We start from the raw sequence: 16,629 nt of genomic DNA, 5'->3' as shown, positions 1-16,629 counted from the left end.
CTCGGCCCAACATATCGGTGATCTATAAGGTCTCCCATACAATGCTTCATACGGGGCCATACCGATCGTTGCTTGATAACTATTGTTATAAGCAAACTCTACCAGAGGAATATGATCTTCCCAACTACCTTGGAAGTCAATGACACATGCCAGCAACATGTCCTCCAACACCTGATTCACCCTCTCTGTCTGGCCATCCGTCTGGGGGTGAAATACACTGCCATAAGATAGCGTGCTGCCAAATGAGTCCTGAAAACTCCTCCAAAAGTGTGAAGTGAAAACCGATCCTCGATCCGACACGATCGTGTCCGGGACCCCGTGAAGTCGAACTATCTCCCGAATGAAGATCCTCGCATAAGTCTCGGCTGTATAAGTGGTCCTCACTGGAATAAAATGTGCTGACTTCGTCAACCGGTCCACTATCACCCAAACTGAATCATTCCCCTTCTTCGACTTCGGCAACCCCACAATAAAATCCATAGAAATATCTGCCCACTTCCACTCTGGAATGGGTAAAGGCTGCAGTGTCCCTGCCGGTCTCTGATGCTCTGCCTTCACCTGCTGACAGGTAAAACATCTAGCCACATAGTCTGCAATCTCTCTCCGCATACCACTCCACCAGAAATGCCTCTTCAGGTCCTTGTACATTTTGGTGGTCCCTGGATGTACTGTGTACCGAGTACGGTGCGCCTCGTCAAATAACTCCCTCTTCAACTCTGCACTGGCTGGCATGACCAATCTACCCTTCATCCGTAACCCTCCATCCTCTCCAATGGTCCAATCAGTCTTAGGCTCCTTGGAAATCTCCTCCTTTTGGATTTGAATCCAAGAGTCTCCCAACTGAGCTCTGACAACCCTATCACTCCAAGATGGCTGCACTGACATAGCTCCCAAGAATGCACTGGTTCCTCCAATCTCGGATCTAAAATCAAACTGGCTCAGAGTGATAAGGTCTCTGTACAAAGAACACCTCAAAGTCGCAACCCGATGCCGACGCTTCCTACTCAAGGCATCTGCTACGACGTTCGCCTTCCCTGGATGATACTGAATCGCGAACTCGTAGTCTTTGATAAACTCAATCCATCTCCTCTGTCTCTTATTGAGTTCTTCCCCATATAGGTAGTGCCTCCATGACTTCAGTGCGAAAACCACTGCTGCCAACTCCAAATCATGAGTGGGATAGTTCTGCTCATGCGCCCTCAACTGCCGTGAGATATAAGCTACTACCCTCTGAGTCTGCATCATAACACCTTCTAAGCCTGCCAATGATGCATCTGTATATACGATGAATGTCCTGTCGCTGCTTGGAATGGTCAAAACTGGCGCAGTAGTCAACTTAGTCTTCAGAATATCAAAGGCCTTCTAGCACTCCATGCTCCATATGAACTGTACACCCTCGAGAAGTCCTGAATGAACTTCCTGTAATATCCAGCTAATCCCAAAAAGCTGCGAATTTCTGTCACCGTCTTCGGTGGCTCCCAATCAAGAACTGCCGTGACCTTAGCTGGGTCCACTGCTATACCCTTTCTACTGATGACGTGGCCAAGAAATCTGACTTCTGAAAGCCAAAACTCACACTTGCTGAACTTAGCGTACAGCTGATGCTCCTGAAGAGTCCTCAATGCTATCCGTAGATGCTCCTCATGATCTGCCTCCGATCTCGAGTAAATGAGAATATCATCGATGAAGATGATCACAAACTGATCTAAGAAGGGACGAAAAACCCGGTTCATCAAATCCATGAATACCACGGGTGCATTGGTCAACCCAAATGGCATGACCAAGAACTCGAAGGATCCATATCGAGTAAGAAAAGCGGTCTTGGGAATATCCATCTCCCGAACCCGCAACTGATGATAGTCAGAACGAAGATCAATCTTCGAGAAATACTACGTACCTTGCAACTGGTCAAACAAGTCATCAATCCTAGGTAGTGGGTACCTATTCCGGATAGTGACCTTGTTCAACTCTCTATAATCTATGCATAATCTCATACTACCGTCCTTCTTCTTCACGAAGAGGACCGGCGCGCCCCACGGAGAATGACTCCGGCGAATAAAACCCTGAGCTAACAACTCATCCAACTGGGTTTGAAGCTCCCTCATCTCAGCTGGTGCCATACGATAGGGTGCGCGGGATATCGTGGCTGTGCCATGCTGCAACTCAATACAAAACTCCACCTCTCTCACCGGAGGTAGTCCAGGTATGTCCTGAAAGACATCCTGATACTCTGAGACAACTCTAGTCTCCAATAACTCAGCACCCTGATCCCGTCACATCGGGAAACATCCTGAACTGCCCGAATCTGTCCCTCAGTCCTCTGAGCTGCTGGCGGTGCCTCAAGCCTATTCTGCTGGCCCTGACCTCTGCCCTGCTGGCGCTGCTGCTGCTGCTGGTTTGGACCTTTGCCCTGCTGGGCACCTGCTGGTGCGCTACGGCACTCTGATGCCTTATGTTCGACCTTGTGATAGTTAAAACAGGATCCCTGGAACTTGCGCTGCTGATGCGCTCTCTGCTCCTGCTGGGGTCCCCTTTTATAAGGGCCCTGATGCTGCTGCTGATGTCCATAAAAACCACTCTTGTTCTTTCCCTTGTCCCCACTCTGTCCGGTCTTGGCCTTCCCTTCCTTGTCTTTCTGAAACATAGAAGTCTCAATCTCCTGAGAAGTGACAGCCTCAGCTACCTCCCTGACTGAATAAAATCTCCTCGACACGAGGTACCGTCGGAGATTAGGGCGAAGCCCAGCCAAGAACATCTGAGCCTGACGCTCTCCTGTCTGCCACATGCCTGTGAAATGTAACAGCTCCATGAACCGGCTCTCAAAATCAGCCACTGACATGTCCCCCTGAGTCAATCGGGATAACTCAAGCTCCTTCCCGGTCCGTGCTGCAGAAGAAACGTATTGCCCATCGAAGAAATACATAAAGTCCTCCCATGTGAGGGTCAGTCTCTGCTCTGGAGTGAACTGGAGTCGGTACCACCTCCCGGCATCTCCCTTCAGGCTGTAGGATGCCAGTCTCTGCTTCTGGACTGAATCTACACCGAGTATATCGAGAATGTTGCTCACATCCTCCTTCCACTTATGGGCTGCAAGAGGGTCGGGTGACCCGTGGAACTCCGGTGCCCTCATCTTCTGGTACCTCTCCACCATACGGAGCCAAGTCTCCTGCTCCGTGGCCCTGTCTGGTACTGCTAAAGGAATGGCTGCAGGCGTGGCCTCTGGGGGTCTCTCTCTAACAGGAACGGCTGGTATCCCCTGTTGCTGAGCTACTGGTGGTGGTGGCGGTGTCGGTGGTGCTATATGAGTCGTCACCAACTCCTCAATAGCTATCATCCGAACGATAAGAGGGGCCATAAGGTCCACCAGATACTGAGGAGCCTGCTGTGGCTCGGGTGGAGTACCAGATACTGAGGAGCCTGCTGTGGCTCGGGTGGAGTCTGCTGGGGCTCGGACTGAGCTGGCTGCTGCTCAGGTGGAGTCTGTTGTGACTCTGCCTGGCTAGCTCTCCTAGTACGGGGTCTACCTCGTCCTGCCATCTCTCTCCTGATGGTAAGAAAAATAAAATTCATGAGTCAAAAATAGACCTTTATAAATAGCGTATCGTATTGAAATTTTCACAACATATAGTATTCACACAAATACTTTAAACTTATACAAAAATAGTTGTCATAAAAAAAAATTCTCAAATTTTGATATATACGCATATATCATCCTCACTCATACTAGGAAATCCTTACGGACTCTATACATAAATCCTAGGAAACTCTATCCTAGCTCCACGACTCGACACAGGATGATCCTAAGGATACTGGAACTAGAGCTCTGATACCAACTGTGACGCCCCTGGGTTCACACAAGGCTGCAGTCCGAGGTAAAACCAAGAATGTCAAACCTGCCATGCACCACACCGAACAATAACATGTTTCACCATCACAATTGTGTAGGTACAAAAACAGGTAAAAGATAATACAAGGAATACTGATGAAATGATAATAGTCACATAAATATCTCATCATCCAACAACACAGAAGTACATAGTCAAGATCTGAGTAGAAAATCTGGAATACTCAACAAGTCTCAAATACAATATCTGACAAAAGGAAATAAGGCACACAGCCTTTACAACTTCTTGAATAATACCCTCAAATGTCTAACCACACTACAGTGGAGCCCAAAGAAAGTAATACATAGCTAGAAAGTAAAGCTGAACACTAATGTGGTCTGCTATCAACCTGCGGCTCTCCGTGCTCCTGGCTCGTGACCTGAAAGGGGGAGGGACAACGAGCGTCAAAGCGCTAGCGAGTAACATCACAACCAACCCCAAGGGAACAGGGCTCGTTGCATAAGAAAATACAGATAATATATATAATAGATCTAAAATCATTGATCTTACAATATTAAAGAGGGTTTTAGTATTTAGAAATTTACAACACGAGCATAGGTACGTCGAGCGAAATAATCCAAACAAGGAAACCCTCATGTATATACCTTGTATCTCAAATTGTAAATCTCTAAACACCAAACCCGAGGTTCTAGTACAGAAACAATAATAAAAGAAATACAGCTATTCTCAGAACAATATACAGTGCCATACCATAGCTAACATGAATATCATGTTATTACTTACATAAGTGTCATGTCAACATCATGTCGTGAACTTCTGTGAAGAAGTCATGAGCAGGGTTAAGAACTTTGTTCAAATCAGGAACTATTTATGTCATAGTTTCCAAACTCATAAAATAAGTGTCAAATGTCCAACACGAGGACTGGAAAGAATTTATAGTCCAACACGAGGACTTCTATAAATCACAGTCCAACACAAGGACTTTCATAATTCACAGTCCAATCTCAAGGACTTCTATAGATCACAGTCCAACACGAGGACTTTCTATGGATTATAGTCCAACACGAGGACTGAAATGGTGAAAATATCGCTGAGGTACATAGATATCCATATTTGATACCCTCAGGTCATCTATTGTGCCTAGGTACATAGCAAGACTAAATACAAATGTCAGATAGTCTAATCAAACTCCCAAACCTGAACAGAACACTCAAAAAAAATACCCAGAACGGGGAAAATATCCCAGATAGAGCGTCGGTCGACCGACTCGGTCGACCGATCTCGGATGCGAGCCTGGCGGTCGACCGAAATATTATCGCGATTGACCGAAATAATCGGCGGTCGACCGAAATGACGAAGCGGTCGACCGAAAAAATGGGCGGTCGACCGAAAAAGCATGAAATCCATATTCCCAATATTTCAAAATACATGAGAAAAACAAATTTGAAATGTTTTAATGACAGTAAAACGTTGTTAAACTCTTGTTTAAAAATCCTCAGATCTAGATCTTTATTGGACAAAACGTGGGTGAACTTTCACAAACTGAAATATCGATTCTTGCAATCTACAAGGTAAAGAAACTCATTTTTATGCAAAAATACCTGTTGGGCTCTTCAAAAACTCATGAGAAATCAAAATAAAACCATAGGAAAAAGGGGGTGAGGGATTGGGCGAGATGATACTCGCCTTGGGTGCTGCAAAGATTCCTGTTGAGGATCTCCTTCCACCTGATCTGCAACTCCCACTGCAGCTCCTTCAGATTTCCCCAAAATCACCAGTGACGGCTAGGGTTTTGAGAGGGGAGAGAAAAAGGGGCTAGGGTTTACGTCTGAGGAGAAGATAAACTCTCCTGGGTTGAGTTGGTATAAATACCAATTCCCCAACCCGACCCGAAACCCAATAGCCCAAAACTAAAAACCGTAAAAGAAAACAACCTGGATAACTCTCTGATCGCTGATCGGTCGACCGCACCGGTCAACCGACACGGTCGACCGCGTCGGTCGACCGCTCAGCACAAAAAATGCCTTTTGCAGGCATTTCACCTGCTGGACTTATATCACTCGATATCTCTCATATATAAACACCTGTTGGGTTCCCAAACCCTGGTAAAATATATACATCATATATATGTATGGTTATTTATCACCAAAGAAAGATTTATTACTATTAATCACATCCTTTCATTATAAAATTTTGGGGTTTTACAAGAACAACTTGGTACTATATGGGATAGTACGTCGATATACCAGATATACACAGATTATGCATAAGATGGATATCATTGATGAGCCCAGTTCAGTGCTACATGAGATAGTGCGTCGATATTCTATATGTACATGCCATTGAGTTGGGTTTGGATGCTTTGTATATCAGTCTGTTCGCACGAGTATGCGATAAGGCTTGTGAGCCGTATAGTTATGAGGCTTGTGAGGCCATCTAATTGGATACATATATGGTAGGCCATCCCGCACTCAAGCTACGTGTTGTGATCGCGATGAGACTAATGAGCCATGTACACTATTCAGGACACTTACAGGATAGTCTGTTGCTTTGAGATTTTTGATTAATAGCCTGAGTCTTTGGCGGATGCTAGATATGTATATGACTCATTACTGAGATATATGACCGAGATATTTTGCCCTTGAAAGTATGCGTGATTATATGCATATATTTATCTTACCCTCCCAGTGACAGTGGAAGATAATATATATACGATATTATGAAAGTGTTTACTTTATATATTGCTTTATTTTATTTTAAGGTTGGGATCAATGATTAGCGATTCACAATTTGAGACATATAGTATATACATGAGGGTTTCCTTGTTTGGATTATTTCGCTCGACGTACTAGTCTCATGTAGTAGATTTCTAATTATTGATCTCATTTAGATTGTTTATCTCTAGTTCGGTATTAATGTTTAGGCATCTACAATTTGAGACATATGGTATATACAAGAGGGTTTTCTTGTTTGGATTATTTCGCTCGATGTACTACGTCTCATGTTGTAGGTTTCTAAATGTTAATTCCACTTTGATACGGGGGAAAATGATCTAGTTAGACTATGCTTAATAGATAGAACCTTCACTCCACCTAGTAGCCCTTCCCCTGGGGGCGGATGGAGATAATCATGTTGTAGCGCTCTAACGCTCTTTTTTTTGTTGTTTTCTCTTCTATCAGGCGGTACAGAGGTACGGAGAGCTGCAGGATGACGGAGTTCTTGCATAGTCGCCGTCATATAAAATTTTAGAGACTCCACAATAGATTTTTATTATTTTATTCAAATATTAGATTTTCATTCTCATATTATAAAGGTAGTGTGCCTCAGTATGATGTTTAGTTGATTCATGTTGAGACAGTTTCATTATTTCCGTTGTATACAGATATTCCGTTGAGAAATGAATTATGTATGAGATATATCTTCCTACATCATGTCTATATATTTATTTCCTTATTTTGCCTATTTTGTACCTATACTTTTATTTGATTCCACTAGAGGATATAACTGTGATTGGAGAAACGTGTTTATGCACAGTGTGGGTGCATGACAGGTTTGATATCTCTGGGTTCACCTTAGACTGCAGCCTTGTGTGAAACCAAGGGCGTCACGGTTGGTATCAGAGCTCTAGTTCCAGCATCCTTAGGATCATTCTTGTGTCGAGTCGTAGAGCTAGGATAGAGTTTTCTAGGATTCATGTATAGAGTCCGCTAGGATTCCTAGAACGAGTGAGGACCTTATATACGTATATTCTAAAATTTACAAACTTTTTATGACTACCTTACTTTGATTGAAAAGTAATTGCATGAATAATATATGATACGATTTTCCTACTGCTATATGTTATGTTATATATGTTTGTGAAGCTCGTACCCAGAGAGCTGGGCAAGTAGAGCCTAAGCCACAGCAGGCTCCACAGTATTTGATCGATTTGATAATACTGATTACAGAGGTAGAGACTAGCAACTCTCGAGGAGCGAGTAACAAGCCATATTACACTTTTTGAAGTTCCACCACCAGTCATACCAGTCGTATCTATTGAAGAGGCAATACCGACGATTATATCATCACTACAACCAGTTGTTAATAGAGCCATAGATCAGGAAGCTTGGCTCTGTAAGAATGAGAAAGACATCCGAAGATGAGAGCATTAGAGCTTTAGGGTGCATCGGATTCACTTGCAGCCTATAAGTGAAAGGAATATGTGAAAATTATTTTTTTAGATATACTTAAAGTCGACTCAGTACATAAGTGGAGATTAGTTATATCCAGCTTAAAGGATGATGTCAGAAGATAGCACCGATTTCAGTTACGCCGATGCAGCGAAGTCAATTTTATGGAAGGATTCCATCTACTATTTCAATAAGCAGCTAGAACTAACCAGATTAGGGCAGGGAGGTGTACTAAGAAGTTAATCATGAAAGCAGGATTGTTCGGAGACAAGGGTAGGTATGAGAAACTTTTAGCAATACTTAGAAAACCCCAGCAGTGGGGTAAGGATTTACCACCAGTTACAAGGACAATATAAGAAGTTAGCACAACATGACTTAAGAAATTTAGGGTGCATGTTACAACTGTAATAAGATCAGCCATAATGCCAGGGATTATCGCAGTGCACCAGCAAGGTAGAGGCCAGGGCCAGTGGTAGGGATGAGGACACCGTCAGTAGTAGAACCATGGTTTCAGGGCCGCAACTACGGCCAGCAGTAGCAGAAGCTGAGGATAGAGGCACTACCTACCATTCTAAGGATTAAGGGGCCAACAGGCTAGATTCGAGCCATCCAGGAGATTTCTAATGGACAGATAGTTCCATACATTCCTCTGCCAGCAGTACAGCAGTCGTCAGTCATCGGCAAAGTGTATGCGGTCGTACCACGTGACCATGGTGCGAGTGGAGCCATTGTGGAAGGTACTTTCTTGGTGAATTCTTTTCCAGCTCGAATCTTATTCGATTCAGGAGCTTCACATTCCTTTATATCTCACACCTTTATGGATAGGCTTCATTTAGTTGCACTTTCCCTTAGACGTTTCGTTATCTATATCTACTCCTTTAGGGGAGGTATCCCTGTTGGAGAGTATCTATAGGAGATGTGTCATCAGTCTAGATGAGTCCTAGTTTATCATGAATCTTATCGTCTTGCGGATGTCGGAGTTCGATGTCATTCTTGGTATGGATTGGCTATCATCCCACCATGTCAATATCGATTGTTTTACTAAAACAGTCAACTTGCGGTCATCAGATGGGTTAGAGTTGATAGTAGCGAGCTCATAGGGAATCTAGTTTGCAGAGTTATTTCTGGCGTACATCGAGGAGGTGATGCTACGGGATAGTAGTGCTGATTTGAGCGAGACGCATGTGGTCTCAGATTATCAGGATGTCTTTCAGGACATATCGGGTTTACCTATGAGAGAGGTCGAGTTTTACATAGAGTTGTAGCCAGGCACAACATCTATATCCCGAGCACCCTATCACATGGCACCTGCTGAGATGAGGGGGCTACATACTCAGTTAGATAAGATTTTGTCTCAGGAATTTATTCGTCGGAGTCATTCTCCATTGGGAGCGTCGGTCCTTTTCATGAAGAAGGACGGCAGCATGTGCGTGTGTATAGATTATCGCGAGTTGAATAAAGTCACCATCTAGAACATGTATCCACTACCAAATATTGATGACTTGTTCGACCAGTTGCAGGGGGCGTAGTGTTTCTTGAAGATAGATATTCATTCTGTTTATCATCAGTTGCGAGTCCGGGATATGGATATTCCTAAGACCGCATTTCTGACTAGGTATAGGTCTTTAGAATTTCTGGTCATGCCATTTGGGTTGACCAATGTACCCGTGGTATTCATGGATTTAATGAATCGGGTTTTCCATCCTTATTTGGACAAGTTCATGATCGTATTCATCGACGACATCCTTATCTATTCGAGATTGGAGATAGAGCAAGAGCAGTATCTTCATCTGGCATTATGGACTTTGAGGGAGTATTAGTTGTACGCCAAGTTTAGTAAATGCGAGATTTGGCTATCTGAGGTCAGATTTTTAGGTCACGTCATCAGCAGAAATGGCATAGCAGTAGATTCCGCTAAGGTGGAGGCAGTACTAGATTGGAAGCCGCGAAAGATTGTTTTAGAGATTCACAGCTTCTTAGCTTGGCCGGCTATTCTCGGAAGTCCATTCAGGACTTCTCAAAGATTGCGACGTCATATACATGCATTATGAATAAGGGTGTACAGTTTGTTTGGGGCACGGAGTGTCAGGAGGCCTTTGAGACTTTGAAGGCTAAATTAACATCAGCGCAAGTGTTGATCATTCCGAGAAGTGATAGGACTTTTGTTGTCTACACAGACGTGTCGTTATTAGGTCTTGGAGGTGTTTTGATGCAGACCCAGAGAGTGGTGGCTTATATTTCGAGGCAATTGAGGACTCATGAACAGAATTACCCCACTCATAATTTAGAACTAGTAGCAGTGGTCATCATACTGAAGACATGAAGACACTATTCATACGTAGTGCAGTTCAAGCTATTTACGGACCATCAGCGTTCAAAATACTTTCTCTCAGAAGGAGCTAAATCAGAGACAACAACGATGGGTTCAGTTTATCAAAAATTATGAGTTCGTGATTCAGTACCATCTGAGGAAGGCGAATGTTGTAGCAGACACATTGAGCAGGAAGCGTCGACATCAGATTGTAGCTTTGAGGTGCACGTTATATCAAGATCTTTACACACTTAGCCAGTTTAATTTCAAACAGGAGATCGGCGGGAGTAGCGCATTTATAAGAGTATTATCGGTGCAGCCATCTTGGAGTGATAGAGCGGTCAGAGCTCAGCTAGAGGACTCTTAGGTTCAAACCCGAAAGGGAAAGATTTTAAAAGAGTCAAAGGCTGATTAGACCGTTGGAGCAGATGGAGGACTTCGAATGAAGGGCCTGTTAGTGATGCCGAGTGATCCGTAGTTAAAGAAGGACTTATTTGACGAGACACATTGTACCAAGTACACATTGCATCCAGGCACAACTAAAATATACAAGGACCTGAAGAGACACTTTTGGTGGAGCGGCATGCATAGGGTGATTGCAGAGTATGTGACTATTTTTTTCCCCTGCCAATAAGTGAAGGCAGAATATCAGAGATCGGCAGGAACCCTACAGCCTTTACCCATTCCAGAGTGGAAGTGGGTAGATATTTCTATGGATTTCATTGTAGGATTGGTCGAGGTCGAAGAAGGAAAACGATTTAGTTTGGGTAATAGTTGATTGGTTGATAAAGTCAGCACATTTCATTCTGTTGAAGATGACGTACACGACAGAGACGTATGCGAGGATATTCATCTAGGAGATAGTGAGATTACATGGAGTTCCAAAGATAATTATATCAGACCGATGCTCGGTTTTTACTTTGCATTTCTGGAGGAGCTTCCAGGATTCTTTTGGTAGCTAGTTGTCATATTCTAATGGTTTCCACATCACATTGATTGAATTCACTTATAACAATAATTACCAAGTGATAATTGGTATGGCACCGTATGAAGCATTATACGGGAGGCCTTGTAGATTGCCTATTTGCTGGGCAGAACCAGAGGACAGCCTATTGTCTAGACCGGAGTTAGGGAGACAGACCATAGAGAAGGCATCAATAATTCGGGAGTGCATTCTTACAGCGTAGAGTCATCAGAAGAATTACGCAGATAAGAGAGGATGACCAATAGAGTTCCAGGTTAGAGACCATGTATTGTTAAAAATATCGCCATTAAAGGGAATTTAGTGTTTAGGTAGATGCAGAAAGCTTGCCCTGAAGTATATTGGTCCGTTTAGGATAGTGGAGCGCGTTGGAGCCGTTTCATATCTGCCAGTATCGATGTCAAGTATACACGATGCCTTCCATCTTTCGATGCTTAAGAAGCATCTACATGATGAGGAGCAGCAGCAAGTGTTAGACACGCCAAAGGACGAGATTCTTGATGTTTTAACTATTATTGAAATTCCTGTGTGTATTCTTGCCAAGGAGGAGAAGAAACTTAAAAACAAGCGATACCTTTAGTTAAAGTTCAATGGAATTGGAAAGGAGCTGAGAAAGTTTCTTCGGGCATGATGAGGGTATGCATCACGATGATTTGTACCTATTTGAGCAACTATATTGTTTGGATATGGTTTGCTTATGTTTATGATTATCTATATGCTCATATCTATACTTAACACTAGAATGGTGATATTAGCACTTAGTTCCTAATTATTCGGAACACATGGTATATATATGGGGGTTCCTTGTTTAGATTTTTCATCCGACGTACTTTTCCGCTTAGTTAGGGGTTAAGTGGGAGTATTTGCATTCTAGACTGTTAAGTATAGATATCAAGGAGGATTCTCGGGAGCACGAAGATGTTATGCGTCGCGACTACCCACACCTATTTGAGCAGGTGGATTGATTAAATTGATTTGGTATTTATGATTATCTATATGATTAGATTTATATTTAACGCTAGAATAGGGATATTGACACTTAGCTCCTAATTATTCAGAATACATGGTATATATATGGGGGGCTCCTTATTTGGATTTTTCGCCCGACGTACTAGTTCCGTTTAGTTAGGGGTTGAGTGGGAATATTGGCATTCTAGATTGTTAAATGTAGATATTGATATGTTTTATATCTGGGGATTAATGGTATGAGATGTGTATGAGAGGGTTTCCTTGTCTAGATTATCCCCTCTTAGTGCTTTTCTTATATTATTAATCCCTAAGATACGATTGCAGAATTTCAGGGACGAAATTCTTACAAAATGGAAAGAATGTAAAACCCTGTGAATTTGAATATTGTATGATAAATAATAATAAATATGTTATATGGTGATAAATAACATATTTTGATGTTTATGTATGCTAGGAATTGATTTGAGATCAATTCAATGTATATATATATATTTGGGAGTGAAATCATGCACGGTATGCACGCGCCTGAATCTGGAAAAAAGCGACCAATTAAGAGTTTCTATATTTTACGAACTGATGCAGTCAGAATCTGGAACAGTTTAAAGATCAAAGTTGTAGGTCTCTTCAATATCTTTTCAACAAATCTTAGATCACCTTATTCTGAGTTCCTATGTGAAATTTACAGCCAAAACACTAAGACATGCGTAAACATTTTTTTTTCCTGCTAAAACACGAAGACATGCGTAAACAGATTTTTTTTCTGATAAGCTGACTTATAAGTCGACTTATCCCAAGTCGATTTGTAAGTCGACTTACGGCCTGTATTCAGGTTTCTTTTGGGTTTCGGGTCATATCCGTTTTGTTTCGATGCCAGACTTGTATATACTCGTTTAAACCCTCTTTTTACTGAACTTTTTCATGAGAATATAGCAGCCACCCCTCCTCTCAAATCCTAGCCCTAATAATTAAGTTTTTGAAAGAGTTGTGTGAAGGATTCGTCGAGAGGAAGGCGATATCTGTGATTGTTAGCAAAGGAAGAGGTCTTGCACGCATGTTGGAAGGATCAACAACGACTTGAGGTAAGATTATCTTCGTCCAAACACATCCACATAGTTAAACAACTAGTTTAGATGTTTAATATGATGTGAATATGTGTTTTCATGCTTTAATCTTAACCTGTGGTGTTAAAAATCAGATTTTTGATATTAAATCTTAAACCAATGCTAGATTAGAAATATTTTCTTGCTGTTTATGATAGAATCATGATCATGATCATGATCATTAGGGTTTCATTTAATTTTGTTTTTAATCTTTTAAACATGATTAACTCATGTATTAACCCTAGTTTGATGTCTAATTATCTTTTCATGCTAAATAATCATGCTTAAAGCCTAGGTTTGTGATACCTAAATAGATTAAACATGTATAAATAAATTTTATGCCTCTGTTCATGTTTATAATTAATTATGCAATGATAATCATGTGATAATTCAGGTCTTTATTGAGAATCTTGGATAATCATGTTGCTAATCCTATTTAGTTTTAATCCAAATGCCAAATCAAGTAATTTGATCTCTGTTAATTAGTTTTAGATATTTATACCATGTTTCTTATGTTTCATGTTGATTAGAACAAGTTTTGTCTGAGAAGTATCGTAGAAAATGTCTATACATTTATTTTTTTATTTTGTTTGTTTTGTACCTGCACTTTTATTTGATTCCAGTAGAGGATATAACTGTGATTGGTGAAACGTGTTTATGCACAGTGTGTTGCATGACAGGTTTGACATATCTGGGTTCACCTTGGACTGCAGCCTTATGTGAAACCGGGGGCGTCACAGTTAGGTGGTCTAAGGTCAACTTCATGAAGATCCACTAGAGAAAGTATTGCTATTTTCAGACGGTGATAAGATTCTATTGACAAACAAAGAAACTGAATGAGGAAGAAGACTGAGATGTTATGCTCAATTTTTTTTATCATTTTAAATGGGGTTAATATAATTTCACCCACATTCTGTTAATATTTTAATAGTCCTTAGATTAGGGGGGCAAAAGTGAAGGTAATTAACAATACCACTGATTTGAATGGAAAGTCAATTTTATCATGTTTAACGAGCGAAGCTATATCATTAGAAATTGAACTAAATGTTATGAGTACTCATAAATTGTTGGCCTTCTTGTTTTGATGATGTTTAACAAACAATTTACCACTAATGTTGTTTGTCTAGTATTTGTGTTTTCGTATTTATTGTAGACAAACAACATAGTTGGAGGATGGATGGAATAGAGCTTCAACGATGATATCCAAAGGAGGTTGGCGGAATGTCGGTGAAGCCTTGCTATTCAAAGTTCAAGATCCAAGTTAAAGCTTCATCCGCACGATTACCTAGAAGAGCTTATTGAAGATCAAGATCTAGCTTGGGTAATTTAGTTTAGGATTTATATTATGTGTGTTATATACTCTAAGCTCAATTATCTATACACACACATTTTATTAGTTTCCTTGTATATATATGTAGTCACATATATATACAACACAAGTTTTGGTTTTCATGTTTATAAATATGAAATTACATGTTTCATATTTATTATTGTGATTTGGTTTATCTACATAGATATGAAACAAATATATTTTCATATACATACTCATAGGTTTCATTTTCTATTGTATTTGTGAAAATACTGTATTCTTAGTTTATAGACTTCAATATCAGTTTATACATGTTTTACTAAGTCTACAAAAAAACATTTCACAAAGTTTCAAAAGTTGGTTTATGTCAAAACATCAAAATTCAAGTATCTCATATTTTCATGTTTTGGACTATTTTGTAAAATGATGATATTTTTCATTTGGGAAGCCATTTTTTGAAACCAGTCATTGTAGCATGTTTATTATCATGTCTACAATCATTCCCCAAAGTTTTACATTTTTTGGAATTTATTTGATATTTTTAAACAGCGTTTTAAAATCAGCAAAACAATTTTTGAATATGTCAGATTTCGGTCGACCGCACCGGTCGACCGAACCTGAGGTCAAAAGTTCACTGGGCGACAGAAAGCCTGTCGGTCGACCGGTCCGGTCGACCGATGAAAATTTTCGGTCGACCGACGAAATTTTCGGTCGACCGACTATATGACTGTTGCTTTTTTCAACGGCTATTTTCTGAGCGTTTGCGAAAAACTCCATCGGTCGACCGCACCGGTCGACCGACGAAGGTCCAGAACTCTTCTTCGTGCTTTTGCTCTCTGCCGGTCGACCGACAAAAATTTCGGTCGACCGACAATATAGCCGTTGCTTTTTAACGGCTCTTTCTCTGAGCTGTTTGCTGTCTTTAGAGGGTATAAATACCCCTTTGCTGATCTCTCTTCATTTACTTAGCTAAGAGAATGGTTTAAAAGTTTTAACAAGGGTTTAAACTTGTTTAGTGTTTGTTTAAATTTGTTTTAAGAAGCTTTTAAGCATTTGAGGGTTTGAGTTTGTGAATTCAATTTCACAAGAGCAAGTGGAGATCATCCTTTGGTGTTTGAGCATTCACTCTTCTTCCCTCTCTTGTCATCTATAGAGAAGTTTCCTTAAACTCAATTCTAGCATTTTATAAGTTTGTTCTTAATTTCATAAGCTAGATTTCATATTGAGTTTATATTGTTTTATCTCTTTGTTCACACACAACCTATTGAGCTTATTGTATTTACATTCATAGTATAATTTAGGGTTGTGGGTTTGTGACATTGAGAGTGAGCTTAATTGAGTTCTCACCTTGTTAGAGAGAACAATCATTTACTATATTGTGCTTATCGTGAGAATCACTTTGTAATACACTTGTACACCGAGTGAGGAGTGTGTGGTGAGAGTCGGGGATCGTCCCAAGAGGAGTGGCGTCGGTTGACGTGCCTAGGGAGAGGTTGTAACCGAGCACTTGAGGAGGAGGACACGGGCTAGGACCAACACTTAGTGTGTGAGGTGTGATTACATAGTGATTGTATTGTGAGGTGTAAACGTTGTTCGGGTGAACGTAGAAAACCCGGTTGTGATAGTGGAGATCTCCTCGAGGTGAGGAGCGGAGACGTAGGTCGTGGGGACCGAACTCCGTAATCATATTGCTTGTTTGTGATTGCATTGGCGCACTTACTTTTATGTTCATATCTTATATCGCCTTTGTATATTGCTTGTTGATTATATTGCCCACTATCTTGTTTATGTTTATATCACCCTTAGTTTCATATCATTGCATATAACTCATAATATACCTCATTGCTAGGATATATCCCTTGTTCATATTACTTATCCTAGCTTACATATCTTGTTGTATTTCATACTTGCTAGGATAACTTGTTAATTAGTTTTAATTGACAT

This window comes from Asparagus officinalis, chromosome 6 (assembly GCF_001876935.1).
Source record: "Asparagus officinalis chromosome 6, Aspof.V1, whole genome shotgun sequence".
Lineage (NCBI taxonomy): Eukaryota > Viridiplantae > Streptophyta > Magnoliopsida > Asparagales > Asparagaceae > Asparagus > Asparagus officinalis.
This window is presented reverse-complemented; position numbering follows the sequence as displayed.